The following is a 21694-nucleotide window of genomic DNA, read 5'->3' as shown; positions in this document are numbered from 1 at the left end:
GTTCCCAGGTCTGCTTCCTGAATTCCAGACCCAGAATGGCTCCACTCAGTCTGTCATAAGGTATTCATGGGGTGCCCCAAGGGTAAAGCCCGCCAAGACTGCTCCCACCTGGGACGAGGCTTATTCTTCCCCACACTATGATAGTTTCCTAGACCCTAGAGAGCTCTTCTGACGATGTGTGTATCTCAGGGTATGAGAAGGCCCATGCTGCTCACGTGCACCAGCACTCCTACCCCCACCCCTAGACAGGGCTTCTCTAATCTGCCTCTGCCCTCCAAGTGATGGGACTATAGGCTTGCACCACCAGGTACTCACACCTTTAATGCCTTTTACAGAATAGACTCTGCTATTTGGTTTTTATTCTTGGAGTATTTTATATATTTTTGCCATTTCCCAGCTTGTCACTTAAAGTTTAAGGTAGAGCAGCTAACCAAACAACTTATGTTTCAAAACTGTAGGTAAATTAAGAGACTTAGTTCAAAGTCAAAATTTTGATCTATGGTCTGACTTGCCCATGGATTTTTCTTTTCTTTTGAGATAGTTTTTCTATGTTGCCTTGGATTTCCTGGAACTTGGATATACCACAGCTGAGATTTGTAAAGGCAGGCTCCACCAAGCCTGGCTGCCTATGGATTATCAGTCTTTTTTTTTTTTTTTTTAAAGAATTATTTATTACAAAATGAGAGAAGCATGGGAGAATAGCAAAGTAGAAGAATCCAGAGGGTCCTAGAAACCTACAAGTAGAACATTATGATAGGCAGATTTGGGCCCAGGGGTCCCACTCAAACTAAGGCACCAGCCAAGGACAATACAGGAGGTAAACTTTAAACCCCTACCCAGATCTAGCCAATGGTCAGAACATTCTCCACAGTGGAGTGGAGAGTGTGATATGACTTTCTCACGTACTCTGGTGCCTCACATTTGACCATGACCCCTGGAGGGGGAGACCTGGTGGCACTCAGAGGAACGACAGCAGGTTGCCAAGAAGAGACTTGATAACCCTATGAGCACATACAGGGGGAGGTAATCCCCCTCAGGAACAGTCATAGGGGAGGGGAATAATGGGAAAGTGGGAGGGAGGGAAGAATGGGAGGATACAAGGGATGGGATAAACATTGAGATGTAACAAGAATAAATTAATAAAAAAAAATTTTTTTTAATTATTATTTATACAGTATTCTACCTGCATGTGCCTACACACCAGAAGAGGGCATCAGATAACATTACAGATGTTATGAGCCACCATGTGGTTGCTGGGAATTGAACTCAGATCCTTTGGAAGAACAGACAGTGCTCTTAACCTCTGAGGCATCTCTCCAGCCTGGATTGTCAGTCTTAAAATAGGAAGGAAATGGTTTCTTAACTCAGTGACTGTTTTCCAACTAGGGAATAACCACATTTTTCTCCCAATACATGATTACAGTACTTAATAGACTTTACAGCTTCAGAAGTATTTAACTGGAGAATGACATTTCTTTATTTACATTAGGTTTTTCAAGACAATTTTTCTGTGTAACAGCCCTGGCTGTCCTGGACTCCCTTTGTAGACCAGGATGGCCTTGAACTCACAGCAATCCGCCTGTCTTTGCCTCTGAGTGCTGGGATTAAAGGTGTGTGCCACCAGGCCTGGCAGAAATGGCCCATTTTAAGAGCTCAATTTTACATTTTAGTACAGTTCCATGCTTCAGGATTATAAGAGCAGTATCTCATACCTAGCTATTCCCAAATCTGTCACCTTTTTGAAAACCATTTCTCGGTTATAATACTTTACATTCTGTGCTGGTCCTTGATGCCAGCATAGCTTTGATGAGCTTTCTGTGTGTCATAGGGATCATCTGAAAAACACATCTCACTTGAGTGGGCAAGAAGGTTCCACATGTAAAAGCATTTGCTGCTCTGGGAGCCTGGGACCTATATAAAAAGGTACAAGAAGAGAGCTGACTCTGGAGTTGTTTTCTCACCTTATGTGCACCATGACAAATGCACTTAGCCACACACATCACATAGACTCCCAAGGCACCTACAGATGTGATAGCTCAGTAGCCTTAAAATTTACACAAGCCTTAAGTGAAGCACATCAGCTATCCACTCAAGATGGCCAACCTAAAAAAAAAAAAAAAAAAAGATGGCCAACCTATGAATCCACTTCTCTAGTTAGTTTCTCTGTATAGCTCTGGCTGTCCTAGAATTCACTCTGTAGACCAGGCTGACCTCTTAACTCCTCCACCTGCCTTTCCCAGTGGCACCTCTGTAATCTCAACAGTCTGAGAGGGAGAGGCAGGTGGATATCTGAGTTCGAGGCCAGCCTGGTCTACACAGAGAAACCCTGTGTGTCTGGGGGTCGAGGGTGGACTAATAAAGATTTGTCTGCTTCTGCCTCCTGAGTGCTAGAATAAAGGCTTGTGCCACTGTTGCCCAGCTACTTCTCAGAGTTTTTTGTTTTGTTTTTTGAGACAAGAGTTTCTCTGTGTAGCCTTGACTATCCTGGACTCACTTTGTAGACCAGGCTGGCCTCAATCTCACAGCGATCCACCTGCCTCTGCCTCCCGAGTGCTGGGATTAAAGGTGTGCGCCACCAACGCCCAGTTTACAATCCAATTCCATCCATGTGGCACATGGCCTTTAATCCTAGCACTTGGGAGGCATAAGTAGGTGGATCTTACAATTCAAGGCCAGCCTGTTCTATGTAGTTCCAAAACAGCCAGAGCTATGCAAGGAAAGGAACCCTTGTCAAAAAAACAACCAAAAGAAAAAGGTATATCCCATCACTTGGAGGCAGAGGAGTTTGAGACCATCCTGGTCTACAGAGCAAGTCCCAGGGTAGTCAGGGCTACACAGAGAAACCTGTCTCTTGAAAAAGGAAAAGGTTTGAATGTCCTCATCAAAGCTTAGGAATATATGGCCTATGAAGTCTGGTCTGTCCTGTTTGGGCAATAAGGGTACAAGCGTCCCAGTGTACACTTGATTCTGTTAAGCTACTGTCCACAGGGCTTATTAACCTCTTTAGAGGGTCCGTAACTTACTTTATCCCCACTAAACCTGTCCTGTGCACAGCCCTGTTCACTTCCCACAGAGCTGCTTCCATAGCACTGGCTGTTTATTTCAAGGCTTCAGAAGGGTTTGGCTACCCCCACACTTTCTGCTTTTATGTGGCAGTAGCAGCTCTGCTCTGTCAGATCTCCCATCTTGGACTAGTTTCAGCTTCTGTGGGCTATTTTAGCGAATTGCCATTAGCTCCAGGAGGAACGACCTTTGGTGGGGTCTGATCCACCATGGGCGACCTAGCATCATTCCTATGTCAGGAACAGCCCCCCTACTCTGCTGTCCAACTGGGAATGCAGTCTCTCAGTGAGTGAATCAGGCGCGTGCCCGCACGTGTGTGTGTGTGTGTGTGTGTGTGTGTGTGTGTGTGTGTGTGTGTGTGTGTGATCCAGTGCAATACAAGAGCCATGACTTGCATGTGGAAGTCAGAGGACAATTTGTGCTGGTTTTGAGATCATTCGTTTGTTTCCACCATGTGAGTCCCAGGATTTGAACTCAGGTTATGAGACTTTATGGCAAGCATATCACCCTAACTTCTGTTGTGAACTATCAATTCTTCCACTGAGTACTTCCCTTGTCCTAAGAGCCGGCAGTCTTCATGTAAGCCTCAGCCTCCTTTTCCTTACATCTCCATACGTCTTGGAAAACAGCATCCTAGCTGCATTTAGCCAAATTTAGCAAACAATTTTTCCTTCTGGTCTGTAAGACTCTGGTATATCACTCCTTTATTGGTGCTTTCATACCCTTGTTTTCCCCCATTTTTCTTAGAACTTAATGACAATTCTCAGTTCTCAACAGTGTTTACCAGTTTCAGAATAGTTTTAGCATAATTCATACACAATATGGTTACACACCTTTTCTCTTAATTAGTTAGGCAAGCTAAATAACAGGCCATGTTTACTTTGCTCTGAGATTGACGTGTTGTGCTGTATCTATCTACTAGTACAGTGTCTTCTAAATACCTAAATCATTTTCTGTATCTTTTGCCATCACTATTGTCTACTCACAGGCACATGGATCCTTTCTAATTACATGTTCAGACAACACTCACATCCGTCTTTTCAAAACATAATTCTAGAAGTTCTTGCTTTAGAACTCTGGCTCTGCTTTTAGGGTAATGACAAAACAACCTGCACGGCTGGATGGGTGTGGTCTTGGCTGGCTGGCCAGCCTCCGCCCAGTGCTCTCAGCTGTCCATGTTCCCTCTACACTGGACTCCTTTCTCTCTCGTCAGGACTCCCCAGGTGCTTGTTGAACAGGTCAGGAAAGGGTCAGGTCTGTAATCCTCTCTTGGGTATGTGATGCTCCTTAAAGGATTGTGTGTGTGTGTGTGTGTGTCCCAGACCAGGGGAGGAGAAAACCCAGCTGAGAACCCACCTATTAAATTACTGGAGCATGTATTACAAATGCCAATGCTATGAAGGCTTACACTTTTTTTTTTTAATCTTTATTTTATACATGAGTGCTCTAAATGCACATACACCTGCATGTCAGCAGAGAGCATCAGATCACATTATAGATGGCTGTGAGCCACCATGTGGTTGCTGGGAATTGAACTCAGGACTTCTGGAAGAACAGACAGTACTTTTAACTGCTGAGCCATCTCTCCAGCCGCCCGGCTTACACGTTTTTATGCCTGTGAGTTTCCAGTTCTCTGGGGTAAATGTCATTGAGTGTAGTTATATATTTGCTGGTAGTACAGCAAATACATAAATAGTCAAACAATTTTCCAAAGTTGCTGTATCACTTTATATTCCTAACAACAATGTAGAAATCCAGTTGCTGGGGCTGGTGAAATGGCTCAGCAGGTAAAGGCACCTGCCACCAAGCCCAAAGGCCTGAGTTCAATGCCCAGATCCCACACAGTGGGAGAAGAGAACAGCTGTCTTCTGCATCCATGAGCATGAGCACACACTGCCTTCACACTGGAGCTGAGACTTGTATACATAATAAACCTTAAAAAACAACAACAACAAAACAAACAGAGGGACCATAAACAAGTAGTTAGGAGATGGAAAGATGGCCCAACAGTTAAAAGCACTAGCTGCTCTTCCAGAGGACCCAGATTCAAGTCCCCATACCTACGTGGCAGCTCACAACTGTCTGTAACTTTAGTTGTGGGGGATCTGACACCCTCACATAGACAGACATACATGCCAGCAAAACACCAATGTACATAGAAAGAAAGTAAAAAAAAAAAAAAAAAAAAGAAACAAATAGTTAAGAACATGCAGAAGTTTGTTAGGTAAGTTAAGCTGTCTGGTACCCTGGCTCTCACAGCAGCGTTATCTTACATTGTTGGGGTGAAGTGTTAGAGGGACATACTTTAGGGAGATATGGGAAGTTACTATTTTTGTTTTGGTTTGTTTGAGACAGAGTCTCACTATGTTAGCTTTGGCTTGCTATGTAGACCAGGCTGGCCTGAAACTCCCAGAGGTCTATTTGCCTCAACCTCCTGAGGGCTGGGAGTAAAACTATGACTCATGAGCCGGGCGTGGTGGCGCACGCCTTTAATCCCAGCACTCGGGAGGCAGAGGCAGGCGGATCGCTGTGAGTTCGAGGCCAGCCTGGTCTACAAAGTGAGTCCAGGATGGCCAAGGCTACACAGAGAAACCCTGTCTCGAAAAACCAAAAGAACAAACAAACAAACAAAAAAAACTAACTATGACTCACCATGGCTGGATCAAAGATACTATTTTAAAGTGCCTGAAACACCTGTCTTCCCGGCTTTTGGCTCGGAGGAGGCTATGATGGAACTTACTCTGGTCATTCTGAATCCAGGTTCATCTTCCACCAGGCCACCCAAGTTCGACCCCAATAAGGTCAAAGTCATGTGCTTGAGGTGCACTGGAGGGGAGCTTGGCACCACATCCACCTTGGTCCCCAAGATCTGTCCTCTGGGTCCGTATCCAAAAAACAAACAAAAAAGTCCTTGTGAACATGCAGAAAAACGTCAACAAAACATTTACAAACCAGCCAGTTGGTGGTGGCACATGCCTTTAATCCCAGCACTGGGGAGGCAGAGGCAGTTGGATCACTGTGAGTTCGAGACCAAACTGGTCTACAAAGTGAGTCCAGGACAGCCAAGGCAACACAGAGAAACCCTGTCTCAAAAAACAAAACAAAAACAAAAACAAAACAGTTTACAAACCTTATTCAGCCATGTACAAAAATACACCAAGAATAAATGGATTTAATTTTTGACAATGCAATGTTGGTTCAATATTTGGTAAGTATCCTAGCTTCAATTATGTTGCCGTAATTAAGTACACTGACAAAAGCAACCTAGGAGAACGTAGTGGTTAGTTGTGGTGTTTTGCTTTGTCAACTTGACATAAGCCAGGGTTATCTGGGAAGAGAGAACTTCAATAGAGAAAATGTCTCCAATCAGATTTGCTTACAAGCAAGTCTATGATCGGGGCATTTTCTTTCTTTCTTTTCTTTCTTTTTTTTTTTAAATTTATTTATTATTATGTATACAGTACTCTGCCTGCATATACACTCACAGGCCAGAAGGGGGCACCATATCACATTATAAGTGGTTGTGAGCCAGCATGTGGGTGCTGGGAATTGAACTCGGGACCTCTTGAAGAGCAGCTAGTGCTTTTAACCTCTGAGCCATCTTTCCAGCATTTTCTTTTTTTAAAAACTATTTTATTTAATTTTAATTTATGTCCGTTGGTATGGGAGCATCACATCTTGGAGTTACAGACAGTTGTGAGCTGCCATGTGGGTGCTGGGAATTGAACCCGGGTCCTTTGGAAGAGCAGGCAGTGCTCTCAACCACTGAGCCATCTCTCCAGCCCTCCAGCATTTTCTTGATTAGTGATTGTGGGAGGACCCAGCCCATGAAGGGTGTGCCATCCATGGGTAGGCGGTCCTACATAGTATGAGACAGCACGCTGAGCAAGCCATGAGGAGCCAGGCAGAAAGCAGCTCCTCCCTGGGCTTTGCTTCAGCTTGGGCCGCAAGGTTCCCGCCTAGGAGCTGAAATAAACCCTTTTGTCCCCAAGTAGATTTTGCTTGTGGTGTTTTTTTTATCACATCAGTGGAAACCCTAACGTAGACAGGGAGAAAGTATTTATTTTATCTAGTTCATACTTCCAAAGTAGAATTCATCCTTTCAGGGAGAGGACATCAGGAGCCTGAGAGCTGGTCACCCTGTTGCCATCCGTCTTACTTGGCTTCATTTTCTCTGCTGGTTAAAGAAAGACTTAAGCTGGCTGTGGTGATGCATGTCTTTAACCCCAGCACTCAGGAGGCAAAGGCAGGCAGGTCTCTGTAAGTTCCAGGCCACAGTCAGAGCTGCACAGAGAAATTTTGTCTGGGGTGGGGGCAGAACTAAAGGCTCTGATGCCCTCTTCTGGTGTACAGGCACACATGCAGGCGAAGCACTGTATACATAATAAATAAATCTTAAAAAGAAAAAAAAACCCTATGTTGGAAGACAGCTACTCCAGACTGTTGTAACCGCGCAGGATCACCTGGCCCTTCCTGCTCCCATGCTGTTACCCCCCACTGCCACCTCTCACGCGGCATCACTCCTCTACCCTATCACTACCTCAAGAGGCCAGCCCTGACATCTGCTATGGTCCACCCAGGGACAAAGCTGGAGCCAGCCAGTGCGGTTCCCTCATTGAGAGGTACCTAAGCCTGGCATGATGGCGCAGGCTTGTCGCAGTTCGGCTGTGCACTGTCCCGAGTTACTCCGTTCACAAGCAGCTTCTGACTCCATCTTGAGGGTGGAGGATGACTGTGCTCCTGGTTGGCAAGCAGACAGCACCGGCTGCCTGACACTGCCCATGAGACACGGAGTAACAAACGACTTGTTCCTGGGAGTAGAAAGAGTGCTACACTATAAACCGAGTAGGGAGAATTGAGACTGCGGGACACATGAACATACTAAAATCATGTCAGAGGCTCTCTCTTCTGTTCTCCATCGTGGCACAAGGTCAAGGTGAAAAGGGGAACCCCATGTGGGAACTTTACATATACAAGCCCTGCTTTCATAGCTGTGTCGGGGAGAGCGGAGACAGACGGACCCGGGCAGCCCAGGTGTTGGAGCAGCTCACGGGCCAGACACCTGTATATTCCAAAGCCGGATACACCGCCAGGTCCTTCGGCATCAGGAGAAATGAAAAGGTCGCTCTTCACTACACAGGGCGTGGAGCCAAGGCAGAAGAAATTCTGGAGAAAGGCCTGAAGGTGCTGAAGCACGAGTTACGGAAAAATAACTTCTCAGATTCTGGAAACTTTGGTTTTTAGATTCAAGAACACATCGATCTGGGCATCAAATACGACCGGAGCATTGGCGTCTACGGCCCGGACTTCACGGTGGTGCTGGGTAGGCCAGGTCTCAGCATCGCAGACAAGAAGCGCAGGACAGGCTGCACTGGGGCCAAACACAGGATCAGCAAAGAGGAGGCCATGCGCTGGTCCCAGCCGAAGTGAAATGAGATGGACCATCCTTCCTGGCAAATAAATTTTATCCAAAAAGCCAATAAAAAATTTCTCAGAAGCCGAGCGTGGTGGCGCACGCCTTTAATCCCAGCACTCGGGAGGCAGAGGCAGGCGGATCACTGTGAGTTCGAGGCCAGCCTGGTCTACGAAGTGAGTCCAGGATGGCCAAGGCTACACAGAGAAACCCTGTCTCGAAAAACAAAACAAACAAACAAAAAATCTCAGAAATGCAATAAATAAATAAATAAATAAATAAATAAATAAATAAATAAATAAATACAAACAGCCCTATCAGGGAGTTCTGGAGAGAGTGTTCAGCAGTTAGGAACACTTTTGGTGACTGACTGACAACCATCTGTAACTTCAATTCCAGGGAACACAACTCTCTCCTTTGACCTTCAGGGCACCAGGTATATACACGGTGAACAGACATACACGTATGCAAAACATTCATCCAAATAAAATAAATAAATATTTAGGTGAAAAATTGTAACTCTGGATGTGTTGGTGCACGCCTGTAGTCCCAGCACTCAGGAGGCCGAGGCAGGTGGATCTCTGTGAGTTTGAGGCCAGCTTGGTCTACAGAGCCAGTTTCAGGATAGCAAGGTCTACACAGAGAAACCTTGGCAGGCCTGTGAATCTTAGCCATGCCTATTCTATTTGCCTGCCCAGGTGTATGTCTTTTTATTGGCCAAACAGGAATAAGTTTTTAGGAAAGGTTACACAGCAATATTTGGGGTACATTAAAAGATAGCAAGCAGTAATTAGCATCACAATACATCAGACCAACCTCCAACAATGGGCCGCTCAGGTTACATGTGGGTCCACTAGTAAGGGGAGTGGAGTCTGTCTCTGATATGGACTCTTTTTTTGTTCTTTTGTTTTTCGTGATATGGGCTTTTGTTGCTTGTTTTTTATCACTTCCCCCTGACAGGCCACAGGGGAAAAGGACAAACTTAGTCCTGAGTGATTTGACTTGATGATTTAGGGTGGGTGGGTAGGAGGGCTCCCCTTTTCCAAGAAATAGGGAAGGAGAGAGGGGGAGGAAGGGTGGAACTGGGAAGAGAGAAAGGATGCAAAGTGAATACATTAGTAAATTAATTAAAAATTATAAAAAAGAGAAACCAAAATAAAAAATAAATAAAATTAAAATAAATAAATAAATAAAATATCAGGGAAACTGGGCCCAATAAGTTAAAGGATATGGCAGATCACAGAAATGGTATGACTCCCTCACTTGGACCCAGAAAGTGACAACATCCTGCACCCACTTGTTATTTTATACCTAGTGTGCTCATCAAAAACCAACAGGCAGAACACTCCTGATGGTCCCTTGGACTCACGTAAGCCTGGTCCTCTAGTGTTGACATGGCATATGTGACTACCATCTGCCCATCCATCTGCTCTCCTGTTTGGACCTGAACCGTCTGTTCTGCTCCAATTGTTCCAGCCTTGCAGAGGGACTCCTCCATGCACCATTGCTCTGGGCCTTGCCTCAGCCTTAACTGCAGCTTCTTGCCTGAGGCTGGTTGGGTTTGCTATCTTACCAATCCAGATGCCAGAGTGTTTCTATCAGCCCACTTCGGACCTCTTGAACGCTGCTCTAGCCTTGCTAGCCTGGATTAGTTCCGTAACTCAGATACATGCATCTATGGAGGGAGATTTACTATGTGTTATGTGATATGAGAGTTAATATTAGTAACTAAGGCTGAAATAAAATAACCTGGGACCATCTTGGCCAGACTGATAATGTGGGTGGGATTATCTGGCAAATTGCTGCCTGTGAAGCCACTTCATCTTGTCAACTTGCTGTTCGGTAATGAATGATGTTGTGGACAGAAAGGTGGGTTTACATAGATTTCTGCCATCTATTCTCCTAACACCTGTCAAAGCTGCAAAGGTGGAGGTAGGAAGATTAGAATTGCAAAGTCAACTTTGACTGCATAGCAAGTTCAAAGTCAGCCTGGGAGCCAGGCATGGTGGCGCACGCCTTTAATCCCAGCACTTGGGAGGCAGAGGCAGGCAGATTGCTATGAGTTTGAGGCCAGCCTGGTCTACAGAGTGAGTCCAGGACAGCCAAGGCTACACAGAGAGACCCTGTCTCAAAAACCAACCAACAAACCAACAACAACAACTAGCCTTGGTTACATTAGACACAGTTTTAAAGCAACAACCGAAAAAAGAGGTTCCTAATCGGGAAGGGATTCGCTAGCATGTATGTCCTCCTTCCTATGTCAGATCTGGGCTATGTAAGAAAACACACACACACACACTCACACAGACACACAACATACACACTGGAAACACACACACTCACACAGACACATACACACACACACTGGAAGCGCACACACACACTCAGACACACACACACATACTGGAAACACACACACAGGAATCACACACATACAGACACACACAGACACACACACACTGGAAATACACAGACACACACACACACACACACACACACACACACACACACACAGCACACCTGGCAGAGTTTCAGAAACCCTTGATCAGCTTAAGAATGCACTAATAGAAGTTAATTTCTCCTACTCTTTCCCTGGCGTGATGCAGAGACAGTCTTGGCTCATTGCTGCTTACCTAACAGGGAAGGAACTGACGCTGTCAGACACAAAGACACACAGACCCCCGGCGAGGACAGCAGGGTTGTGAGGGTCATGGGAAAGGAACAGGACATTCCTGGATCCAGAACTGAGAGTGGTCTCAGTGCACTGTCCGACTTAACTATGCTATGTGCTCTTTCGGTTTGTTAGTTTGTTCATGGTAATTGATAGGTATTCTCTGCAGGTGCCATGAGCTGCTGGTTGTGGTGGTGGCCAGTCCTGCAGATCCAAAGCTGCAGGATATCTGAGAGGAGTCCTGCTGAGCATCCAGTATTGACAGCGTGGCGCACACCTGTAATCCCAGCACTCGGCAGGGAGAGGCAGGCGGATCTCTATGAGTTCAAGGCCAGCCTGGTCCACAAAGTGAGTCCAGGACAGCCAAGGCTACACAGAGAGACCCTGTCTCAACAAACAGACAAAGTGTGGCAGGAGCTAGAGGCTTTGAACCGCGCTAATTAACACTTGCAGGTGAAGCTGTGTGGACAAAAGCGTGTCCAGTGTGGCACATTGCAGCTCCCACAGGGAGGTGTTTGTTTTATTACTTTTTTCCTTTAGGGTGAGGTTACAAAGGCAGAGGGTAGGTATGGAGGTTAGGGGAGATGAGTGGGATTGGGCACATAAGCTGAAATTTGCAAAGAATCAACTACAAAAAGATTTTAAAAAAACCAAAAGAAGTGCAAGGTGCTGTATATTATTTATAGGGGAGATGATGGCCAAGGTCACTGGAGAGCTAAGTCAGACAATGTTGGCAAAAAGAATTCTGGACACCTCAGACCCAGCTGCCTTAGCACTGATAACCATAGCCCTTCAGGGGAAAGCGGGGTTGCTAGGAACCAAAACCTTTACTCCTTTGAGGCCCTAGTCTCCGCTCCAAAGGCTCTGGACAAGGACACAGAACTGGGTCCCCTTTGTCCTTTCATCACGGCCTTTGGGAAAGCCTTGGGTCTGTCTGGCTCTCAACACTGAAAACACCAGCACCTTCCAGAATGTTTGCTGTGAGAGTGGGCACCTCAGTTTTCCAAGGTCACCTTTGTTTGTTTGGCTTTTGGTTTTTTGAGACAGGGTCTTTCTGTGTGGCCTTGGCTGTCCTAGACTTGCTTTGTAGACCAGGCTGGCCTCGAACTCACAGAGATCACCTGCCTCTGCCTCCTGAGTGCTGGGATTGCAGATTTGCGCCACCATGCCCAGCTGCAAAGTCACTTTTATCTCTCAGACCACCACAGAATAAAGGTATATATCATCAACAACAGGTGTGCTATTAAGTTGCTAGTATGAGATCTTTTCCTTTTAAAAAAAAATTTTTTTTTTAATGTAGGCACTTAATGCTATGAACTTTCCTCTTCAAACTACTTTCATTGTGTCCCATAAATTTGGGTTTGTTATATATTCATTTTCACTGAATTCTAGGAAGTCTTTATTTCTGCTTTGACCATTCGTTTTATGGGTCATAATTACTCTGATACCCAAATCATATAAAGACTCAACAAAGAAAGATAATTACAAACCAATTTCCCTTATGAACATAGTTGCAAAAATATTCAATAAAATACTTGCAAACTAAATCCAAGAACACATTTAAAAAAAAAAACTAGCCACCATAACTAAGTAAATTTAATCCAAGAAATGCAAGAATTGTTCAATATACAAAAATTAATAACATTTTACATATAACAATTTACATATAAGAATTAACATATAAATACACTGAAAATTAAAAAAAAAAAACCACATGATCATCTCATTAGATGTAGAAAAGCCTTTGACAAAATCCAACACCCCTTCATGATAAAAAGTCATGGAGAGATCAGGGATACAAGCAACAAACCTAAACATAATAAAGGCAATTTACAGCAAACCTATGGCCAACATCAAATTAAATGCAAAGAAATTCAAAGCAATTCCACTAAAATCAGGAACAAGACAAGGTTGTCTGAAGTGAAGTTCCTGTTTTGTTTGAAGACTCAGTTATGTAGTATAAATGTGTTTTGTTTTTGTTTTTGTTTTTGTTTTTTTGTCCCAAGTATGGGATGTGGGAGTGTTTTCCCACCATTGAAGACAGACTTGTGATCTTCGTTAGCTGAAGTCAGACTCGTGAGATGGCACGTGATGGTTTGGTGGGAGCTGTCTGGTGCAAGGGCGTGGGTTTTGCCAGCTGACAAACATCCTTGGGTGGGCTCTGAGGAAGGATAAATAGAAGCCAAGGACAACCAGACAACATTCTTGCATCATGTACTTTGCAACAGTTCACACTGCTTTGCTGGTCTTGCCATTTCTACTAAGTCATGCCTGGGCTGCTGTTGTTTGCTGTTTGCTGGTCTTCTGATATCTGGTATCCTGACAACAAAATCTGGACTTGCCCCAGGGAACTGCATCTAAAGAGGTCCACAACCCCCTTTCACACTAATTGTCTTTCTCCCTTACCTCAGGTCGCTGGGTTAGAATGGAGGCAGAAGTGTTTAAGAACCCCAGATGAAGTAAGTTTTTTGAAAAATCTAAGTCTACAGTTGTCCACTCTCTTCATATCTATTTAATATAGGGCTTAAAGTTTTATCTAGAGCAATAGGACAACTGAAGGAGAGCAAAGGGATACAAACTGGAAAGTAAGAAATCAAAGTATTCTTATTTGCAAATGATATGACAGTATACATAAGTGATCTTAAAAGTTCTGCGAGGGAACTCCTATAGCGGATAAACACCTTCAGTGAAGAATCTGGATACAAGATTAACTTTAATAATAAAAAAAACAAAACTCAGTAGCCCTCCTGTATACAAATAACATATGGACTGAGAGAGAAATCAGAGAAGCAACACCTTTCACCACAGCCTCTAATAATATAAAATATTTTGGCGTAACTCTAACCAAGCAAATAAAAGACTTGTATAATAAAAACTTCAAGTCTTTGAAGAATAAATTGAAAAAGATATCAAAAGATGGAAAGATGTCCCATGCTCATGGATCCGTAGGACTAACATAGTAAAGATGACCATCCTACCAAAAGCAATTTACAGATTCAATGTACTCCACATAAAAATTCTAACACAGTTCTTCACAGAGCTTGCAACAACAACCCTCAGCTTCATATGGATAGCTAAAACTATCCTGAATAAAAAAAGAACTTCAGAGCTGGGCGTGGTGGCGCACACCTTTAATCCCAGCACTCCGGAGGCAGAGGCAGGCAGATCGGCTGTGAGTTCGAGGCCAGCCTGGTCTACAAAGTGAGTCCAGGATGGCCAAGGCTACACAGAGAAACCCTGTCTCAAAAAATAAATAAATAAATAAAAAATAAAAATAAAAAAAAGAACTTCTGGAGGTATCACTATCTCTGATGTCAAACTGTACTACAGAGCTGTAGTAATAAAAACTGCATGGTACAGGCATAAAAACAGACAGGTTGATCAATGGCATGCAATTGAAAATAGAGATATAAATCCACACAATATGGGCACCTGATTTTTTATAAAGAAGCCAGAAATACACACTGGAAAAAAAGACAACAAATGGTGCTGGTCTAACTGGATGTCTGCTTGTAGAGGAGTGCAAATAGATCCATACTAATCACCCTGAACAAAACTCAAGTCCAAGTGGATCAAAGACCTCAACATAAAACCAGACACACTGAACCTAATCCACAAGAAAGTGGGAAACAGTTTTGAATGCATTGGCACAGAAGACAACTTTCTGAACAGTACAGGCACTAGGATAAAAAATTAATAAGCAGGACTTTGTGAAACTGAAAAGCTTCTGTATGTCAAAAGACACCATCATTTGGACAAAGCAGCTGCCTACATAATGAGAAAATATTTTTACTAACTGCATATCCAAAAGAGGACTGGTATCCAAAATATAAAAAGAACTCAAGACAAGAAACTCAAAAACCCAAACAACTCACTTTAAAAATAAAAGTACAGAAATAAACAGAGATTTCTCAATAGAGGAAACTCAAATGGCTGAGAAACACTAAGAAATGTCCAACGCCCTTAGCTGTCAGGGAACTAAAAAGCAAAACTACTTTGAGATTCCATCTTACATCTGTCAGAATGGCTAAGACCAGCAACACAAATGAGAGCTCAGGCTTGTGAGAATGAACATGCCCCTCCATTGCTGGTGGGCGTGCAAGTCTGTACAGCCACTATACACATCAATATGGCACTTTCTCAGAATGTTGGGAATCAATCTACCTCAAGACCCAGCTATACCACTCTTGGGCATCTACCCAAAGGACACTCCATTGTACTGCAGGGACAATTGCTTAGCCATTTTCATCGCGGCTTTATTCATAATAGCCAGAAACTGGAAACAACCTAGATGCCTCTCAACAGAATGGATTTTTTAAAAATTGTGGTACATTTACACAATGGAGTGTTACTCAGCTGTTGTTTTTAAAAAATGACATCATGAAAATTTCAGACAAATGGATGAAAGTTAAAAAAAAATCCTCCTGAGTGAGGTAACCCAGACTCAGAAAGAAAAATATGGTATGTATTTATGTACTTGCTTATAAGTAGATATTAGCCACTAAATAAGTGATAACCAAAACCATAACCACTGATTGGTTAATAAAGTGCTGAGCAGCCTATACCTAGGCAGGAGAATTAAGATGGGACTTCCGATCCCAGGAGGGGGCGTCCCAGGTGGAGGAGAGAGAAGACGGTTGTCATGAGGGAGTTGCCCTGAGGATGTGGATGAAGTAGGAGCAGGGAGGGCGAGACTAAGATGGCAGTAGTAGGTCACATAACCGGGAAGTAGGTTAGGGCAGCATAGTTGGGCTAGAATAGCTGAGTATCTGCCCAGCTATAGTGCCTGACGCTTTTTAATAAATAGAATAGATCTTCGGGGCTAGGGTAGGCATAGAAAAGCCTTAATTTTACAGATAGCAGGTTTAATAACTATCCGAATGATCTTCTGTGGTGGCTCTTTAATCCCAGCTCAGGAGGCAGAGGCAGGGGGACCTCTGTGAATTCAAGGCTAGCCCAGTTTGTACAGTGAGTTCTAGGACAGTCAGGGCTGTGTAGCAAGACCCTGTCTCAAACAAAGAAATAAAACACCACCCGCAAAACAAAATTACCCAAACCCTACATACGATTATGTAACGAAGTGAAGAGCAATTCTTCTTCGAGTCGGCCACAGTCACACCTGAGTCGAGGGGTGGGGTGGGGGGTTGCAGGGGCCTTCCCCAGTGCCTCTCTTTCTCAAGCTCGGGTGACTAGGGCGGGGCGGGGTGACTAGGGCGGGGCGGGGTGACTAGGGCGGGGCGGGGTGACGAGGGCGGGGCGGGGCGACCCTGTGGACAGCGCCCTCCTCTTACCATTTCTTCGTGGAGAGTAGCATATATCATCAATAGGAGTTTTATAGAATAAATTACAAAGTATTCGATGAAAACTGGATGAATTAAGCGAGCACATGAGGAAGACACGGCACAGACATGGCACAGGAATGAGGAGTGATTCCGCGGTCCGACTCGCCACCGCTGAGTTTGCCTCTAGAAGTAACACTGATGATGCCACATTGACTTGTGGGGGGTAGAAATCCTAACTTGACAACTCCAATTATGTCAAATCCAAAAGGTGTCAGAACACTTACACTAAGGCGTTCCAAGACTTTACCTAATTGCAGAGACAGCCTTGAGGCAAACGCTCGCCCACCTGTAGCATGCAGGCAGCCAGTAACAGACCTTCTGAACTACCTGGCACCCGTGGGAACCCTGGCCCCACGGAGTGCTGTTTACTCCTCCATGCCTCCTCCAGCGCCCAGCAAGGCGGGTTAGCATGCATGCTCAAGATCATTATGCAAAGGGCTCCAGTTAGGCGAGAGACCGTCCGTATCCTGAGTACATCTGACAAAATGGTGAGAAATACCGTTTTCAGCAAAGGCACTTTGGAGCATCAGTACCTAGATTCTGATGAAGCTCAAATTCAACTTCAGTTCCACCACAGTGGCCACTGCTGGGTCTCAATAGCACGTCTTGTTGATGTTGTTGTTGTTGTTGTTTTGTCTTTTTGCTTTTTCGAGACTGGGTTTCTCTGTATGATAGTCCGGGTTGTCCTGGACTTTGTAGATCACGCTGGCCTTGAACTCACAGAGATCTGCCTTCCTCTGCCTCCCAAGTACTGGGACTAAAGGTGTGTGCCACCACTGCCCAGCTCAGTTTTTAAGGTATTTTGTTTTCTTTCTTTCTTTCTTTCTTTCTTTCTTTCTTTCTTCTTCTTCTTTTTTTTTGGGGGGGGGCAGGGTTTCTCTGTGTAGCCTTGACTGTTCTGTACTCACTTTGTAGACCAGGCTGGCCTTGAACTCACAGCGATCTGCCTGCCTCTGCCTCTCGAGTGCTGGGATTAAAGGCGTGTGCCACCATGCCCGGCTTCTTCTTCTTCTTCTTCTTCTTCTTCTTCTTCTTCTTCTTCTTCTTCTTCTTCTTCTTCTTCCATTTGTTTATTTCATGTGCTGGGTGAGTGAGTGTTTCACAGCATGTATGTAAAGGTTAAGGACAACATAAGAGCCAATTTTCTCCTTCCAGAACATGGGGACTAAATTCAGGTTTTCAGAATTGGCAGCAAGTGCTTTTCTCACTAAACTATTTGCTGGCCTATGACACAAGATTTTGAATCTTTTGAACACCTGACACCTCTGCCAGGACCACCACCACTATCCTGAGATGGAGGACAAAATCTGAGACACAGTTCACCCTCATAAGCCTGAGCTAGGGGCTGGAGAGATGGCTCAGCGGTTGGGAGCACTGTCTGCTTTTCTGGAGGTCCTGGGTTCAGTTTCCAGCAGCCACATGGTGGCTCACAACCATCTATGGTGAGATCTGGTGCCCTCTTCTGGCACGCAGGTGTACATCCAGGCAAAACACCGATATGTAGAATAAATAAATCTTAAAAAAAAAAAAAAAGAAAAGAAAAAGAAAAAGAAAGAAAGAAAAGAAATCTTAGCTAGAGGGCAGGCAGGAGCTTGGGCATCTATCTCTTTGAGGAGGAACGTCTGAATTCTGATAAGATGGTGTTGAAGAAAGATGCGCCAGTTACAGTTTGACTACTTCCCACTCCTTAATCTCAATTTTTAGCCGTCAACAAATGGGGTGACACGAATCATTTTGTGCTATAAAATATTTTCCTGGAATATTCTGAAAAGTTTTACCTAAACGTCAATAACTGGGTGTTGCAGACATGTCACAAATGTGCTCTGTTTATGTTACTCTGTCTGACACAGCTGACAGGGCCTGCTCAGAAAATGAACCTTTGGTGTGTGGGATGATCCTCTTCTGAATAAGTGGCTTGCAGCCTCATGAATTTCCAATTTTTGTTCAGTATGTACTGCCAATGTGTATGTTTTCAAACACACAATACCGTGGACCCATGTTGCCAAGTTGTGTTTCTATGGTGACTACGGAGTGGCTGCTTTTGTGAGAAACCTAGGACCTGCGCTCTCACTCTTTGCTTTGTTGGCAGTCAGCTTGCAGCGACTTGATTAGTCTTTTGTTGAGTCTGGGTCGTCCCTGGCTGTTTCCCTGCCACAGTTTAAGGCAGATAATCGTCTCCCATCCTGTTGGAATTCTATGAGGATTTGTCCCTCTTTGCTTTATTTTGATTTCTTTTTGGCAACCTCTGTCATTTAGGGGAAATAGTCGGGAGGGCTTGCCCAGGTTCTATTTGTTTTTGTTTTTGTTTTTTTAAGATTTATTTATTTTTTATTATTTATAGAGCACTCTGCCTGCATGTACATCTGCAGGCAGAGGAGGACATCAGATCACATTATAGATGGTTATGAGCCACCATGTGGTTGCTGGGAATTGAACTCATGACCTCTGGAAGAGCAGACAGTGCTCTTAACTGCTGAGCCATCTCTCCAGCCCCCCCAGGTTCTATTTGTATACACATATATTAAACCTTTTAAGCACTGTGTGCAGTGTACAAAACACACGCTGGCTCTTGAAAAAACATTTTCCAACCTGCTGTTTCAGTTGTAGAGTTGTCTGGGGTAGACTGAAGACTTTAATTTGCTAATTACCTTTTCCCTTCCCTTTTCCCTGCCTGCTGTCAGGGCTCAGAAAGCACAGGCAGCTTTCATAGATTCCCCTCCTCACCCCCTCCTCTCACAGTGGAACCCAAAAGTGTGTGTGTGGGGGCAACCCTAAAGTGGGGGGTCAGCCACCCCTAAAGTGTGTATGTGTGTGTGCGCGCGCAACCCTAAAGTCGGGGGGTGGGGCAAGCTGCCCCTAAAGTAGTGTGTTACAGAGTGTGTGAATAGAGCGGACACATGGTGGATGGTTTCTGAGCATTGAAACACTGTCTTTGAAGTGGGCGCCCCCTCCTGGTGTATATTGGGATTTCTGAGATGGAACTAAACAGGAAGTGAGGTTTCTGCGCAATCTCTGAGTCCCGTGACTTTAGCCATACAGTACTTATGGCTCTTACTGTTGTAAAACAAACAAACAAGAGCCGGAGGAAAGAACACCACTGCTTAGAGTCAAGGGTAGTGGCAATCGCCACGGCCGTGACTGGGAAAATTCTGGTTAGAGGGCAGGAAGTTTCCTTCAGTGATAGCTGTATACTCACACCTGCTTTGAGGATTGCTGTGCCTAAGAAGCTATCAAAGACTCAACAAGGCGAGACTCTTGGTAACGGACTCTTACTGCACCCCAGAAAAATAAAGGAACAAAAATATCCAGCCCCTGTCAGGTTCCAATGGACAATATCTGGCAACCCAACAAATTATTAGGCTTGTAAAGAGACAGGAAAATCTGGCCACTAAAGAGGAAATTAGTCAAACACCGAGGCAAGCCGGACCCGACACGTTAGAGTTAGCTCACAAGCATGTGGAAACAGCCGCTCTCAGTAAAGAAAAAGCACAAAAACTGAGCAAAGAAACAGAAACCAGTGGAAGATGCAATCAATATGTAGAAATGAAATCGACAGCGTCCAAGTGAAAAGGTACATTGCATAGTCACAGAATAGACACTGCGGAAGAAAAGATGAATGAACTAGGAAGATACCAGTAAGATGTACCTGAAAGAAAAATCCAGAAAGAATGAAATAAGTACGCAACTGGAACACCGTTCTCCTTGGATTTCAGATAGCTCAGCCTACAAGTAACTGCTACTCCTAAGACAAAGGGAGACGCATGGGAGTGTGTCTAAGGAGCGTGTAACATTTCAAAACATGTTAGAGCAACGCACCTACAGACTTAATAAATGCAACAAACCCCAAGTACAAGAAAGATGAAGAAACCCAATCGAACTGTTCAAAACTTTTGGCAAAGCAGCTAAAGAAAATGGCTTGTTAGGCCATGGAGAAACAGAGACAGAAGCCGACTTCTCACTGGGTTCCATGGCAGCAGGAAGACGCTGAAGCACGTGCTTGCAGGCTCTGAGCTATGTCTGCAGCCTCGGTGAGTGCTTTTGAGTCTAGATGTCTTAGTTTATCAAGAGCAAAGAACAATCAAGCAAGCACCTTTAAGGAGACTTCAGAATACAGTAGACAGGGGCTGGAGAAATGGCTCAGTGGTTAAGAGCCCTGTCTGCTTTTCCAAAGGTCCTGAGTTCAAGTCCCAGCAACCACATGGTGGCTCACAACCACCTATACTGAGGTCTGGTGCCCTCTTCTGGTGTGCAATCTCACAAACCACTGTATACACTGTATACAACAACTGTATAAAAAATCTTAAAAAAAAAAAGAATACAGTAGACAGAAACTGAAATAAATTCATGATTGCCAGGAATGGTGGCACACATCCTTAATCCTAACATTGAGGAGACAAAGTTAAGCTGTTCTTTATGAGTTTGAGACTGTCCTGACCTACATAGGATATTCTGGGCCACATATGGAGGTCCTGTGTCAAAAGAAAAACATCCATTATTATAAAAATTTCAACATACTGCCTTTCAATGATTAATAGAAGGGGAGTGTAAAAACTGAATGAATAAGCCGGGCATGGTGGCACACACCTTTAATCCCAGCACTTGGGAGGCAGAGACAGTCGGATCACTGTGAGTTCAAGGCCAGTCTGGTCTACAAAGCGAGTCCAGGACAGCCAAGGCTACACAGAGAGACCCTGTCTCAAAAACCAAACCAAAACAAAACCAACAATAACAAAAATCTGAATAGATATATTTTAATTAAACGATGCTATAGACCACCTTGACCTAATTGATACTCTACTCCAGAACAAAGGAGAATGTACTCTTTCCAAAAGGACGTGAAACAGCCACCAACATAGGTTGTATTTCACTCAATGATTTTCAGAAATATTCAGGCGATACAAAGCCTTTTCCCTGACTAGCTGCTATTAAATTGGAAACCAATAACCAAAGTTCCCCTAGAAAATTCCCAAATATTTGGAAGGTAAGTAGCCTAGCTCTAATTTGTACTATTAATACAACCATGAAGGACAGAGGCTTGTGTTTTGGTCTAATTTAAAGCACAGATGTAGGGCTGGAGAGATGGCTCAGTGGTTAAGAGCATTGTCTGCTCTTTCAAAGGACTCTAGTTCAATTCCCAGCACCCACATGGTGGCTCACAACTGTCTGTAATTCCAGTACCAAGGGATCTGACATCCTCACACCAAA

General features: G+C 44.3%; 1 pseudogene; it reads left to right on the top strand.

The window, feature by feature from the left end:
- Window positions 1–7865: 7865 nt before the first annotated feature.
- On the top strand, window positions 7866–8493 carry LOC127187152 (60S ribosomal protein L11-like; annotated as a pseudogene).
- Window positions 8494–21694: the final 13201 nt, after the last annotated feature.

Source organism: Acomys russatus, chromosome 3 (genome assembly GCF_903995435.1).
Source record: "Acomys russatus chromosome 3, mAcoRus1.1, whole genome shotgun sequence".
NCBI lineage: Eukaryota > Metazoa > Chordata > Mammalia > Rodentia > Muridae > Acomys > Acomys russatus.
This window is presented reverse-complemented; position numbering and strand designations above follow the sequence as displayed.